Here is a 15,075-nt window from a genome sequence, read left to right on the forward strand (position 1 = left end):
AGATTTATACAAAGGTGCTGGCCAGCCTCCCTGCTCGCTGCTCACTTTTTTGGCAGTTGGACGGAGCCACTGCCATTCACTAAGTGCTTTTTAAAATAAAGAAAACCTTGAGAACCCCCCATGAGAAGATAGGCTAGTCCAAAATCTGTCGGTAATGTCAGACTACTACTACTTACTGTAAGTGACAGCAAAATAGGAGAAAAGTAATTTATGACTCATTTTACTGTGCAAGAAGCATACTTCTTATTTGTATATGTTTACATGTATATTAAATTTTAAGATTTTTGCGACAGAGGTCCTTTAAGTAGTCAAAGAGGAACAGGGAGAAATAAGCAATTAAGCCCACCCTGTGGTCATAGATGAATAGACCCCTCCCACCACCTCTTTCTTCTGAGAGCTTAACACTTTTTGGCCAGTGCTGCAGCTATAGGTTTTCTCATCATGATAAGAATCTACTGAGCTGCAGTGCTGACCACAAAGAGACACTGTATCAGCAATGTTGGATGTTCATAGTTGTTCTCTAGCTGGGGGTTGCACACTTTACTGCCAGATCCTTGATTTCTGGAGGCATATCTGGGTCACATTAGTCACTTTTGCAAACACAATTTCTATTGAACTGCTGTATCAAGTATGAACGGTGTGTGAGCAATGGAGCAATGGAATAATTCATGATTTAGCTTTACTCACAATGAAAACCTGGGAGAGTGAATGTGGCTTTAAAGAGAAACTTCGACCAAGAATTGAACTTTATTCCAATCAGTAGCCGATTCCCCCTTTTACATGAGAAATCTATTCCTTTTCACAAATAGAGCATCAGGGGGCGCCGTATGACTGATATTGTGATGAAACCCCTCCCACAAGAAAAGTACGTACTCCTGGCAGTTTCCTGTCTGTGAACCTTGCTATATTGTGGGAAATAGCTGTTTACAGCTGTTTCCAACTGCCAAAAACCATGCCGCAGCTACCTCACCTGCCAACAGTAAAATGTTCACTAGAGTTCCTCTTTAATGAAAACCTGAACTGAAAATTAAAAGTCAAAATAAGCATACACAAGTCATAATTACCTCCAATGAAGTCTACTCCTCAGTCTCTTTCTCCTCTCCTGCGTCCTGTGATCAAGGGAATTTTCCGTCCTCCATTTTGAAAGTGGCCATTACCCCATAACAGCTTTCTTGTCAGCACACAGTTAAACTGTAACATCGCCCACTTGACCCATAGGGAAGCATGGACATTACCTGGTACATCAGTTGTCCTCTCAGCTATAACTGACAGCAACTGATATTTTACTGACAGCAACTGATATATTTTAGATCTGACAAAATGTTGTCATAACTGGAAGGGATCACTGTAAGAAGAAAATGGTGAGCTTCTGAGAGGAACTCATGGCAAGGTAACTATGTAATGTTCATTTGAAGTTACCTCATGTGTTTATTTTAATTATTTTTACTCAGTACAGGTTCCCTTTAAACTTACTATTGTTGCCTTCACCTTGTGGGCTGAAAGGTAGGCACCTACAACTGGCTCACTATCTGCAGACAGACATATACACAAAGCCACTATACGTCTGTCAAAACAGGGCCTCAACTTTAAACCACAATTTGGAACAGTCCACTGGCAGCCTGCCATGAAATAACTATGTCTTTGTAATGGCAGAAATAAAATTTACAATTCCAGTGATGGGGGTAATTCACATTTATACAAGTCAATCTTCTTACACAATGTCATTTTTTGTTAGAAGAACATACACAAGTCCCAGTGCTATGCATTACAAGCATTTGGCCTTATGCAGTTAACTCCAGTACAGCTGTCATGTGCAGGGAGTGCACTGCAATTTTACCTCTACTAATGCAGGGAGCCCACTGGCCATTATAGCGCGTATGTTGCTATGGTTATCATTGCAACATGTGCATTACCGTGGTAACTCACGTGGCTTGAATGGGTTAACACCTGGTGCTCCCCCTGTACTAGAAAGATTAAACTTACTGTGTGCTCCCTGCACACAGCAGCTGTATGAGGCTAAGTTCACAGTGGGACGTTAAAGTCGCGCATTAAAACAGCATTTAACGCAGAATAACTCACTGCAATGAAAACTCAATGCCCTGTTCACAGTGCACACGTTGCGTTGGTGACTAACGCTGCACGTTAAGTAAAAGTACTGCATGCAGTGCGTTATACGCGTTATTAGCTGCGTTGGACTGTTTGCACATGCTCAGTAATGACTTGGAGGCATACTTTTCATTGCCTGTATTTTTTACTGTATCTGCTGTATGCAACGGTAACGCTGCGTTGCTACTTTTTGGGCGCGTTGCGTTATAAGCTTGCAGTGCGACTTTAACTTTGCATCAAAACGCAACGTCCCACTGTGAATCTAGCCTCAGAGTTTTTTGAATCAGGCCCATTGTGCCATAGATAAGTAAAGGTGTCCATGGATATAGTATTTTTTTGCAAAGACAACTGTTGTTACATCTGATTATTCTTAGGCAAAAAAAAAAATAAAGTTAATATGACCCGGTAATTTAGCTGAGTGCTGATTTAGTGTCATATATCTATGACAAAGTCACCTGTTGTTTTTTTTTTTTTTGCAGCATCACATAATTTTTTAGCTGAAGGTTCCCTTTTGAAACCGTGCTGCTAAGATAGGACCTTTACAGATGAATAAACCTTAAAGGGATACTGTAGGGGGGTCAGGGGGAAATGAGCTGAACTTTCCCGGGGCTTCTAATGGTCCCCCGCAGACATCCTGTGTTGGCGCAGCCACTCACCGATGCTCCGGCCCCGCCTCCAGTTCACTTCTGGAATTTCTGACTTTAAAGTCAGAAAACCACTGCGCCTGCACGCCCGTGACCTCGCTCCCGCTGATGTCACCAGGAGTGTACTGCGCAGACACAGACCATACTGGGCCTGCGCTGTGCGCTCTTGATGACATCAGCGGGATCGAGGACACGGCTGTGGTTTTCAGACTTTAACCACTTCCCGACCGCCCACTACACAGGGGCGGCGGGGAAGTGGAGCCCTGCAGGACGGCCTCACCCACAGAGGCGGCGGTCCATTTAAGGGCATGGGCGGAGCGATCGCGTCATCCGTGACGCGATCCTCCGCCGGCGCCTGTCACCGCTCGCTCGCCGCAACATCCCGCCGGCTATACGGAAGCGCCGGCGGGATGTTAACCCCGCGATCGCCGCATACAAAGTGTATAATACACTTTGTAATGTTTACAAAGTGTATTATACAGGCTGCCTCCTGCCCTGGTGGTCCCAGTGTCCGAGGGACCACCAGGGCAGGCTGCAGCCACCCTAGTCTGCACCCAAACACACTGATTTCTCCCCCCCCTGCCCCAGATCGCCCACAGCACCCATCAGACCCCCCCCCCTGCCCACCCCCCAGACCCCTGTTTGCACCCAATCACCCCCCTAATCACCCATCAATCACTCCCTGTCACTATCTGTCAACGCTATTTTTTTTTTATCCCCCCCCCTGCTCCCTGCCCCCTCCTGATCACCCCCCACCCCTCAGATTCTCCCCAGACCCCCCCCCCCAGACCACCCCCCCCTGTTTACTGTATGCATCTATCCCCCTGATCACCTGTCAATCACCTGTCAATCACCTGTCAATCACCCGTCAATCACCCATCAATCACCCGTCAATCACCCCCTGTCACTGCCACCCATCAATCAGCCCCTAACCTGCCCCTTGCGGGCAATCTGATCACCTCCCCACACCAATAGATCGCCCACAGATCCGACATCAGATCACCTCCCAAATCCATTGTTTACATCTATTCTCTCCTCTAAACACCCACTAATTACCCATCAATCACCCATCAATCACCCCCTATCACCACTTGTCACTTTTACCTATCAGATCAGACCCTAATCTGCCCCTTGCGGGCACCCAATCACCCGCCCACACGCTCAGATTGCCCTCTGACCCCCCCTTATCAATTCACCAGTGCATTAATTACATCTGTTCTTCCCTGTAATAACCCACTGATCACCTGTCAATCACCTGCCAATCACCTATCACCCATCAATCACCCCCTGTCACCCCCTGTCACTGCCACCCATCAATCAGCCCCTAACCTGCCCCTTGCGGGCAATCTGATCACCCACCCACACCATTAGATCGCCCGCAAACCCGCCGTCAGATTACCTCCCAAATGTATCGTTTACATCTGTTATCTTCTCTAAACACCCACTAATTACCCATCAATCACCCCCTATCACCACCTGTCACTGTTACCTATCAGATCAGACCCTAATCTGCCCCTTGCGGGCACCCAATCACCCGCCCACACGCTCAGATTGCCCTCTGACCCCCCCTTATCAATTCACCAGTGCATTAATTACATCTGTTCTTCCCTGTAATAACCCACTGATCACCTGTCAATCACCTGCCAATCACCTATCACCCATCAATCACCCCCTGTCACTGCCACCCATCAATCAGCCCCTAACCTGCCCCTTGCGGGCAATCTGATCACCCACCCACACCATTAGATCGCCCGCAAACCCGCCGTCAGATTACCTCCCAAATGTATCGTTTACATCTGTTATCTTCTCTAAACACCCACTAATTACCCATCAATCACCCCCTATCACCACCTGTCACTGTTACCTATCAGATCAGACCCTAATCTGCCCCTTGCGGGCACCCAATCACCCGCCCACACGCTCAGATTGCCCTCAGACCCCCCCCCCTTATCAATTCGCCAGTGCATTAATTACATCTGTCCTTCCCTGTAATAACCCACTGATCACCTGTCAATCACCTGCCAATCACCTATCACCCATCAATCACCCCCTGTCACTGCCACCCAACAATCAGCCCCTAACCTGCCCCTTGCGGGCAATCTGATCACCCACCCACACCAATAGATCGCCCGCAGATCCGACATCAGATCACCACCCAAGCGCAGTGTTTCCATCTATTCTCTCCTCTAAACACCCACTAATTACCCATCAATCACCCATCAATCACTCCCTATCACCACCTGTCACTGTTACCTATCAGATCAGACCCTAATCTGCCCCTTGCGGGCACCCAATCGACCGCCTACACGCTCAGATTGCCCTCAGACCCCCCCTTATCAATTCGCCAGTGCAATATTTACATCTGTTCTCCCCTGTAATAACCCACTGATTACCTGTCAATCACCTATCAATCACCCATCAATCACCCCCTGTCACTGCCACCCATCAATCACCCCCTGTCACTGCCACCCATCAATCACCCGCTGTCACTGCCACCCATCAATCAGCCCCTAACCTGCCCCTTGCGGGCAAACTGATCACCCACCCACACCAATAGATCGCCCGCAGATCCGACATCAGATCACCACCCAAGCGCAGTGTTTCCATCTATTCTCTACCCTAAACACCCACTAATTACCCATCAATCACCCCCTGTCACTGCTACCTATCAGATTAGACCCCTATCTGCCCCTAGGGCACTCAATCACCCGCCCACACCCTCAGAATGCCCTCAGACCCCAGCCCTGATCACCTCGCCAGTGCATTGCTTGCATCCATTCCCCCCTCTAATCACACCTTGAGACACCCATCAATCACCTCCTGTCACCCCCTAGCACACCTACCCATCAGATCAGGCCCCAATTTGCCCCGTGTGGGCTCCTGATCACTCGGCCAAACCCTCAGACCCCCTTCCGATCACCTCCCCAGTGCATGGATTGCATCTATTTTCCCCTCTAACCACCCCCTGAGACACCCATCAATCACCTCCTGTCACCCCCCTAGCACTCCTATCCATCAGATCAGGCCCAATACAACCTGTCATCTAAAAGGCCACCCTGCTTATGACCGGTTCCACAAAATTCGCCCCCTCATAGACCACCTGTCATCAAAATTTGCAGATGCTTATACCCCTGAACAGTCATTTTGAGACATTTGGTTTCCAGACTACTCACGGTTTTGGGCCTGTAAAATGCCAGGGCGGTATAGGAACCCCACAAGTGACCCCATTTTAGAAAAAAAAGACACCCCAAGGTATTATGTTAGGTGTATGACGAGTTCATAGAAGATTTAATTTTTTGTCAAAAGTTAGCGGAAATTAATTTTTATTGGTTTTTTTTCACAAAGTGTCATTTTTCACTAACTTGTGACAAAAAATAAAATCTTCTATGAACTCGCCATACACCTAACGGAATACCTTGGGGTGTCTTCTTTCTAAAATGGGGTCACTTGTGGGGTTCCTATACTGCCCTGGCATTTTAGGGGCCCTAAACCGCGAGGAGTAGTCTAGAAAACAAATGCTTCAAAATGACCTGTGAATAGGAAGTTGGGCCCCTTAGCGCACCTAGGCTGCAAAAAAGTGTCACACATGTGGTACCGCCGTACTCAGGAAAAGTAGTATAATGTGTTTTGGGGTGTATTTTTACACATACCCATGCTGGGTGGGAGAAATTTCTATGTAAATGGACAATTGTGTGTAAAAAAATCAAACAATTGTCATTTACAGAGATATTTCTCCCACTTAGCATGGGTATGTGTAAAAATACACCCCAAAACGCATTATACTACTTCTCCTGAGTACAGCGGTACCACATGTGTGGCACTTTTTTACACCCTAAGTACGCTAAGGGGCCCAAAGTCCAATGAGTACCTTTAGGATTTCACAGGTCATTTTGCGACATTTGGTTTCAAGACTACTCCTCACGGTTTAGGGCCCCTAAAATGCCAGGGCAGTATAGGAACCCCACAAATGACCCCATTCTAGAAAGAAGACACCCAAAGGTATTCCGTACGGAGTATGGTGAGTTCATAGAAGATTTTATTTTTTGTCACAAGTTAGCGGAAAATGACACTTTGTGAAAAAAAACTATTAAAATCAATTTCCGCTAACTTGTGACAAAAAAATAAAAACTTCTATGAACTCACCATACTCCTAACGGAATACCTTGGGGTGTCTTCTTTCTAAAATGGGGTCATTAGTGGGGTTCCTATACTGCCCTGGCATTTTAGGGGCCCTAAACCGTGAGGAGTAGTCTTGAAACGAAATTTCTCAAAATGACCTGTGAAATCCTAAAGGTACTCATTGGACTTTGGGCCCCTTAGTGCAGTTAGGGTGCAAAAAAGTGCCACACATGTGGTATCGCCGTACTCGGGAGAAGTAGTACAATGTGTTTTGGGGTGTATTTTTACACATACCCATGCTGGGTGGGAGAAATACCTCTGTAAATGACAATCTTTTGATTTTTTTTACACACAATTGTCCATTTACAGAGGTATTTCTCCCACCCAGCATGGGTATGTGTAAAAATACACCCCAAAACACATTGTACTACTTCTCCCGAGTATGGCGATACCACATGTGTGGCACTTTTTTGCACCCTAACTGCGCTAAAGGGCCCAAAGTCCAATGAGTACCTTTAGGATTTCACAGGTCATTTTGAGAAATTTCGTTTCAAGACTACTCCTCACGGTTTAGGGCCCCTAAAATGCCAGGGCAGTATAGGAACCCCACAAATGACCCCATTTTAGAAAGAAGACACCCCAAGGTATTCCGTTAGGAGTATGGTGAGTTCATAGAAGATTTTATTTTTTGTCAAAAGTTAGCGGAAATTGATTTTAATTGTGTTTTTTCACAAAGTGTCATTTTCCGCTAACTTGTGACAAAAAATAAAATCTTCTATGAACTCGCCATACTACTAACGGAATACCTTGGGGTGTCTTCTTTCTAAAATGGGGTCATTTGTGGGGGTTCCTATACTGCCCTGGCATTTTAGGGGCCCTAAACCGTGAGGAGTAGTCTTGAAACGAAATTTCTCAAAATGACCTGTGAAATCCTAAAGGTACTCATTGGACTTTGGGCCCTTTAGCGCAGTTAGGGTGCAAAAAAGTGCCACACATGTGGTATCGCCGTACTCAGGAGAAGTAGTATAATGTGTTTTGTGGTGTATTTTTACACATACCCATGCTGAGTGGGAGAAATATCTCTGTAAATGGACAATTGTGTGTAAAAAAAATTAACAAATTGTCATTTACAGAGATATTTCTCCCACCCAGCATGGGTATGTGTAAAAATACACCCCAAAACACATTATACTACTTCTCCTGAGTACGGCAATACCACATGTGTGGCACTTTTTTGCAGCCTAACTGCGCTAAGGGGTCCAAAGTCCAATGAGCACCTTTAGGCTTTACAGGGGTGCTTACAATTTAGCACCCCCCAAAATGTCAGGACAGTAAACACACCCCACAAATGATCCCATTTTGGAAAGTAGACCCTTCAAGGTATTCAGAGAGGGGCATGGTGAGTCCGTGGCAGATTTCATTTTTTTTTGTCGCAAGTTAGAAGAAATGGAAACTTTTTTTTTTTTTTTTTTTCTCACAAAGTGTCATTTTCCGCTTACTTGTGACAAAAAATAATATCTTCTATGAACTCACTATGCCTCTCAGTGAATACTTTGGGATGTCTTCTTTCCAAAATGGGGTCATTTGGGGGGTATTTATACTATCCTGGAATTCTAGCCCCTCATGAAACATGACAGGGGGTCAGAAAAGTCAGAGATGCTTGAAAATGGGAAAATTCACTTTTGGCACCATAGTTTGTAAACGCTATAACTTTTACCCAAACCAATAAATATACACTGAATGGGTTTTTTTTTATCAAAAACATGTTTGTCCACATTTTTCGCGCTGCATGTATACAGAAATTTTACTTTATTTGAAAAATGTCAGCACAGAAAGTTAAAAAAATCATTTTTTTGCCAAAATTCATGTCTTTTTTGATGAATATAATAAAAAGTAAAAATCGCAGGAGCAATCAAATAGCATCAAAAGAAAGCTTTATTAGTGACAAGAAAAGGAGCCAAAATTCATTTAGGTGGTAGGTTGTATGAGCGAGCAATAAACCGTGAAAGCTGCAGTGGTCTGAATGGAAAAAAAGTGGCCGGTCCTTAAGGGGTAGAAAGCCCTAGGTCCTCAAGTGGTTAAAGTCTGAAATTCCAGAAGTGAACCGGAGGCGGGGCCGGAGCATCGGTGAGTGGCTGCTCCAACACAGGATGTCTGTGGGGGACCGTTAGAAGCCCCGGGTAAGTTCAACTCATTTTCCCCTGACCCCCCTACAGTATCCCTTTAAACTACTGGCAGTGGATCCTGAAGTGAGATGGATATGGACAATTATATATTTTATTTCCTTTCAAACAATGCAAATTGCCTGCCTGTCCTGCTGATCCTCTGCCTTTAATACTTTTAACCACACACCCTGAACAAAGGGGCTCTTTGACTAAAGCCTAACTGGATTAGTTGCATGCTTGTTTCAGATGTGTGATTCAGACACTGCTGCAGCAACAGAAATCAAGAGAACTGCCAGGCAACTGGTACTGTCTAAAAGGAAATAAATATGGCAGCTTCCATACTCCCCTAACTGATATTATCAAAACTTTTTTTAAAATTTCTGCGGGCAAGGATCAGAACCCCTGAGAAATCTGTACCGCTCTGGTGGTTGAGAAAGAAGGGAATGATGGAAGCCATAATTACTCTGCAAAAAATAGAACACCAAATATGTCTGAAAAAACCCTGTGGATTCAAAAATTATTATCCCAAATAATTATAAAACTTAAGGCGCCCTAATATAAAAATCTTCCCTGAAAACTAGTCCCTGTGACGAACATTACGGAAAGTCGTGCACTAGCGCCAACAATTTTCGTATGGTCGTGTACAATTCCTGTCAGTCCTGGGTAAATGTACATAGATGTCTTTTTCCCTCTCTCTTACTGAGAGCAGCAGCCCCTCACCCACATCCTGTGTCAGGTCAGCAAGGAGTTTCATGCCTGGCTGACCCCTGCCGAGGGCCATTTCCTGCTTCAACCTTCCCCCACATCCTGTTCAGGTCAGGAAAAAATTCACAAGTGGCCAAACCCCCTGGGCAGAAGCCATTTGGTCACCCAGCTCATGTTCCCCAAGCCAGCTCAAACTGGTTGAGATTCAAAATTCCCTCCAAACTCATAAGCTTCAGACAAAGATAACTTTATGTATTAATCATTCAAAATGGGGTTGGCACAGCAAGACAAAAATTAAATTTCCTGATATCTAGAAATCAGTTCTATCAGTCACCTAAAGTGCACTTTTCTAGCTATCAGGAATCGGTAGAGAAACCACTTTATCCGGCCTGCGTAGAGCGAATGCGACAGACTAGGCATGTATAGCCTCGTCCAATACAGGGTAGCATGCCGCTTATGAATATCATCTCGGACGTGCGATGCGCCAATTTGGGGCGGAGTCACACAGATTATTAATAAATTGGTACATTTCTTGCTCTGAGTCTGAGGGTGGCAACCTGGCTTCCAGGAGATAAACCTGCCTTAAACACACCTACTTTCCAGGTAGTGACAGCTCAGAACTCAGGTCCTATAAAAATTGGGGCGGGACCAAACCTGCCCAGTTCTCCAAATTCCATCGACCAGGAACGTTCATGCAGGCGCTTAAGGAGAGCCAGCGCCTGCAGTGCTCAAGGACTTTTAACCTGAATGCCTACTTTTAAACTGGACTATTTTTCTTCATTCTTCAAATGGACTGCTCAGCTAACTAAGTAAGAACTTTCTGATTTGATTCCTTTTTATTTTTAAGCTCTGTGTTTATATGTTAATAGGTGTATATAACTGTATGTAATGCATTTAAAACGTTATTAAACGTTTTAAAAATCGTTTAGCGGTTATGACCTGTTGCTGACATACACAATCGTACCTATTCTCCTGAAATCGCTACCCTGTGTTTAACCACTTGCCGACCGCACGCTTATACCGTGCGTCGGCAAAGTGGCAGCTGCAGGACCAGCGACGCAGTACTGCGTCGCCAGCTGCAGGCTAATTAATTAGGAAGCAGCCGCTCGCGCGAGCGGCTGCTTCCTGTCAAATCACGGCGTTGGGCTCCGTGAATAGCCTGCGGGCCGCCGATGGCGGTTCGCAGGCTAAATGTAAACACAAGCGGAAATAATCCGCTTTGTTTACATTGTACGGCGCTGCTGCGCAGCAGTGCCGTAAGGCAGATCGGCGATCCCCGGCCAATCAGCGGCCGGGGATCGCCGCCATGTGACAGGGGACGTCCCGTCACTGGCTGCACAGGACGGATAGCGTCCTGTGCAGCCTCGATCGCCGGGGGGGGGGGGGCAGGTAGGAGAGGGAGGGGGAGGATTTCGCCGCGGAGGGGGGCTTTGAGGTGCCCCCCCCCCCGCAACACCCAGACAGGCAGGAGAGATCAGACCCCCCCTGCACATCATCCCCATAGGGGGGAAAAAAGGGGGGCAATCTGATCTCTCTGCCTGCAACCTGATCTGTGCTGGGGGCTGCACAGCCCACCCAGCACAGATCACTCAAAACAGCGCTGGTCCTTAAAGGGGGGTAAAGGGTGGGTCATCAAGTGGTTAATATAAGTATACACTTATAACCCGTATGCGAGAACCCGGCCCAGATATAACGATCTGACCCAGATTCTTGCATACTGCTAAGGGTTATTAGAGCGTTCTCGAAGTCCTAGTAAAACTACAGTAGCGGGCTGTGTAACTCGCTTGGTGGCAGATTTTTGAATTGTATGTGTGTGGTGAATCCGTTAGTGGCAGAACGCTCCCTTCGCGAGTAAGTTCATCAAATTGCGAACGCAGGTTACCCTTTGTGATGAACAAATGACCGTGTGAGAGGATTTCTGACGCTGATCGATTTACCCCATCCACAGACCGGCCTTGCGGTCTGTGACAGTACCCACTATTGATGGGCAGTCTTGTGAGCTCCTTGATGCGCCCATCACAGTAGCCAAGTTTGAGGCTGGGTTCACAGTGGTCAGTTGCATAATGCACTCGTCACATGATAAGTGTGAACTGCAGTGGAGACTGGACAAAGACTTTAATGCAAAGCCTCCATGCAGCGAGTTAGAATAACGTGATCAGTACTGTGAACAGGCCCATAGAATTATTCTTCAGTGCAAATGAACACTGTCAACTAGGCCTCAAGACAAAGGCAGCCTTGGGAGGGGGGGGGGGGATTGGGCAAGTGGGGTGATCGCCCCAGGCCCTGCACCTGAAGGGGGCCCCACCAGGGGCGAAACTAGAAATCACTGGGCCCCAAAGTGAAAATTGGGACGGGACACCACAACCCCCCCCCCCCCATAGGTGTCAAATAATCTTAATGGGGCAGCATTTCACTATAAAATAATTGTAATGGGGCAGCGTTTCACCATAAAATAATCGTAATGCACCAGAAATTAATCGTAAAGTGGGCAGCATTAAACCAGAAATTAATCGTAAAGTGGGCAGCATTACACCAGAAATTAATCGTAAAGTGGGCAGCATTTCACGTAAAGTAGGAAGCAGTCATGTGGGCAGCAGTCACCAGAAAATAATCGTAAAGTGAGCAGCAGTCACCAGAAAATCGTAATGTGGGCAGCAGTCACCAGAAAATCATAATGTGGGCAGCAGTCACCAGAAAAATCGCAATGTGGGCAGCGTTCACCAGAAAATCGTACAGTGGGCAGCATTTATAGAGTAAAATGCACCTGTAAAAAAAATTCACACACCTGGCAGAAGTCTCCGCTCCCGGCCACCCTCCGCTCCCCCTGCACACGGCTGGCAGGCCCCTGCGGCTGATGGTGTCGCAGGCCCCTGCGGCTGATGGTGTCGCATCCCCAGTGGTTACGCCGGTGGACCCCGCAGTCATACCCACTGCTCTCGCACTGAGAGCCCCGTTCTTCCTGGTCGGCTTATGCTCAGGTGCTGACCTGCTAATTTACGTCATGCACATAGCACTTCCAGCCATGGGCGCGCAAAATTCCACTGACCCAACGCTGACCACTACAAGTCTGAGACAATAAACCTTTCACAGGACTCAGGAGCATCTTATTTTGGAATTTGCTAAACAATTAAAGACTCTGATTCTGTTGGTCAATACCACCAACAGAATCAGAGTCACACATATCACCCTGTCCCCTGGTGGTGGTGCAGAAAAAGCATGGGGAGCTCACCAGCTCCCCATTCAGCCAAGCACCCATCCCCAGCCAGTCTGGTACACCCCTCTAGCTCCCCAGCCAGCCTGTATCTATCCCAAGCTCCCCAGCCAGTCTGGTGCACACCTCTAGCTCCCCAGCCAGCCTGTATCTACAGGGCCGGCCCTGGACTTTTTTCCGCCTGAGGCAAAATTTTAAAAAATCGCCGTCCCCCCGTGGGTGGGGGGGGGGCACCAAGCTGGAGGGGTAGTGGGCAGGAAGGGGGTATTAGGCCTAGCGGTGGGGAGGGGGGTCGGAGCCCCCCCTCCCTCGCCTGGGTCCCTCGATCTGCGTTCCCCTTCAGCTGTAAATAGTTAAGTACCAGCGTATAGATTAAGAGACAACGGGTGGGGATCACGCACCTTTTCCGCGTTCCAAAGTGTGCTTCACTGACGTCACTTCCTGCAACGCCGTCCACTTACAATACAGTGGGCGGCGTTGCAGGAAGTGATGTCAGTGGAGCACTCGTTGGAACGCGGAAGAGTTGAGTGATCCCCGCCCATTGCCTCTTAATCTAAATTAAACTTAACTATTTACAGCTGGAGGGGAGTGCAGATCGGGGGACCCAGGCGAGGGAGGGGGGAGTTCGACCCCCCCCTCTCCCCACTGCTGGGCCCAATACCCCCTTTCTGCCCGCTACTCCTCCAGCTCGGCGGGCGGCCCCCAAACATGGACAGGCGGGTGCCGCCCCCCCATATGTGCCGCTTGAGGCAAATGTTTCACTCCACCTCATGGGCCCTGTGTATCTATCTCAAGCCCCCCAGCCAGCCTCTACCTCTCCTTAGCTCCAGTGGCGTGGTTAGCTAAGGAGTTTATTGGTTGGCTTAGTGGCCTTTGACAAACTTAATTGTTTTTAAACAATAATAAGGCACACTGCATTAGAGGCGGACAAGCCTGTGAGTATGGTGGTATGGTAGATGGCCTACACTTATGGTTTTAGTCCTCGCATATGACACTCGCCCCAGGCCTCACGTACTCTAAGGCCACCCGATTCGTCTGATAAGGAAACTCCAGGACCAGGTGCATTTGTAGCCCCTTACACACTCCAAGAAGTTCTGGTTCACCATGAGCTTGCTGGGTAGTCGGCAACAACATTCTATAAATAGTTTTTCTCTCAGTTTGTTATCTCCTTCCGCATGATAGGTAAACAGCAATAAGGATCCCAATTTTTTTGCCATTAACTATCAAGGTGGCAATCACTATTATCCCAAAGGAGGGTCTTGTTGATGCGTGGATTAACATTTACACTAAAATATTGACTGTTAGGCTGAGTAAGGGAATCAAAAATGTATTGGGTCCTCTGCAGCAAACTCAGTATATGAATCTTCAACTTAAATAGACACGGATTAAATAGAAATGTAGGTGCGCGATAATCATCATTTTTAAATTTACAGCGTTATAGTTTTTGAAATGTTTTATCATTTTGAAAATTAGAACATTTTAGTTTTTGAAATTTTTAATGTTTGTATTTATAAATTATTCGTTTTTGAAAATTATTGTTTGGAAATGAATCATTTTCAGCATTATAAGGTTAACAACGGGGGGTTAGTGTTAGGCATCAGGAAGGGGAGTTTGGTGGTTATGCTTCAGGAGGGGTGTTTAGGGTTAGACTTCAAGAAGGGGAGGTTTAGGGTTAGGCATCGGGAAGGAGTTTTTTGGAGTTATGCGTCAGGAGGGGGGGTTTAGGGTTAAGCATCATGAAGGGGAAGTTTAGGGTAAGGTATCAGGAAAAGGTGGTCTAGGACTAGGCATCAGGAGGGGAGGATTTAGGGTTAGGTGTCAGCAAGAGGGGTTTTAGGGTTAGGCATCAGCAAGGGAGGTTTTAAGGTAAGGGATCGGAAGGGGGGGGTTCTGTTTGAGAGTAGGGTTAGGTTAAGTTGTAGTAAAATATTGTTAATATATACCAATATTTTATTACAATAATTTTACATTTTAAAAACACTATTTACATATTAAAAACTAAGAATATTGGTAGATATTAATGATAACATTATTAATGAAAATGGGTGCCTGTTTTTCCTTGCACCCCTATTTCATGCTTGCTGTGCTATGTCTTCTGGCCATCCTGGGTGTGGGGGAGGTCTCT

This window comes from Hyperolius riggenbachi, chromosome 1, assembly GCF_040937935.1.
Source record: "Hyperolius riggenbachi isolate aHypRig1 chromosome 1, aHypRig1.pri, whole genome shotgun sequence".
Classification (NCBI taxonomy): Eukaryota; Metazoa; Chordata; class Amphibia; order Anura; family Hyperoliidae; genus Hyperolius; species Hyperolius riggenbachi.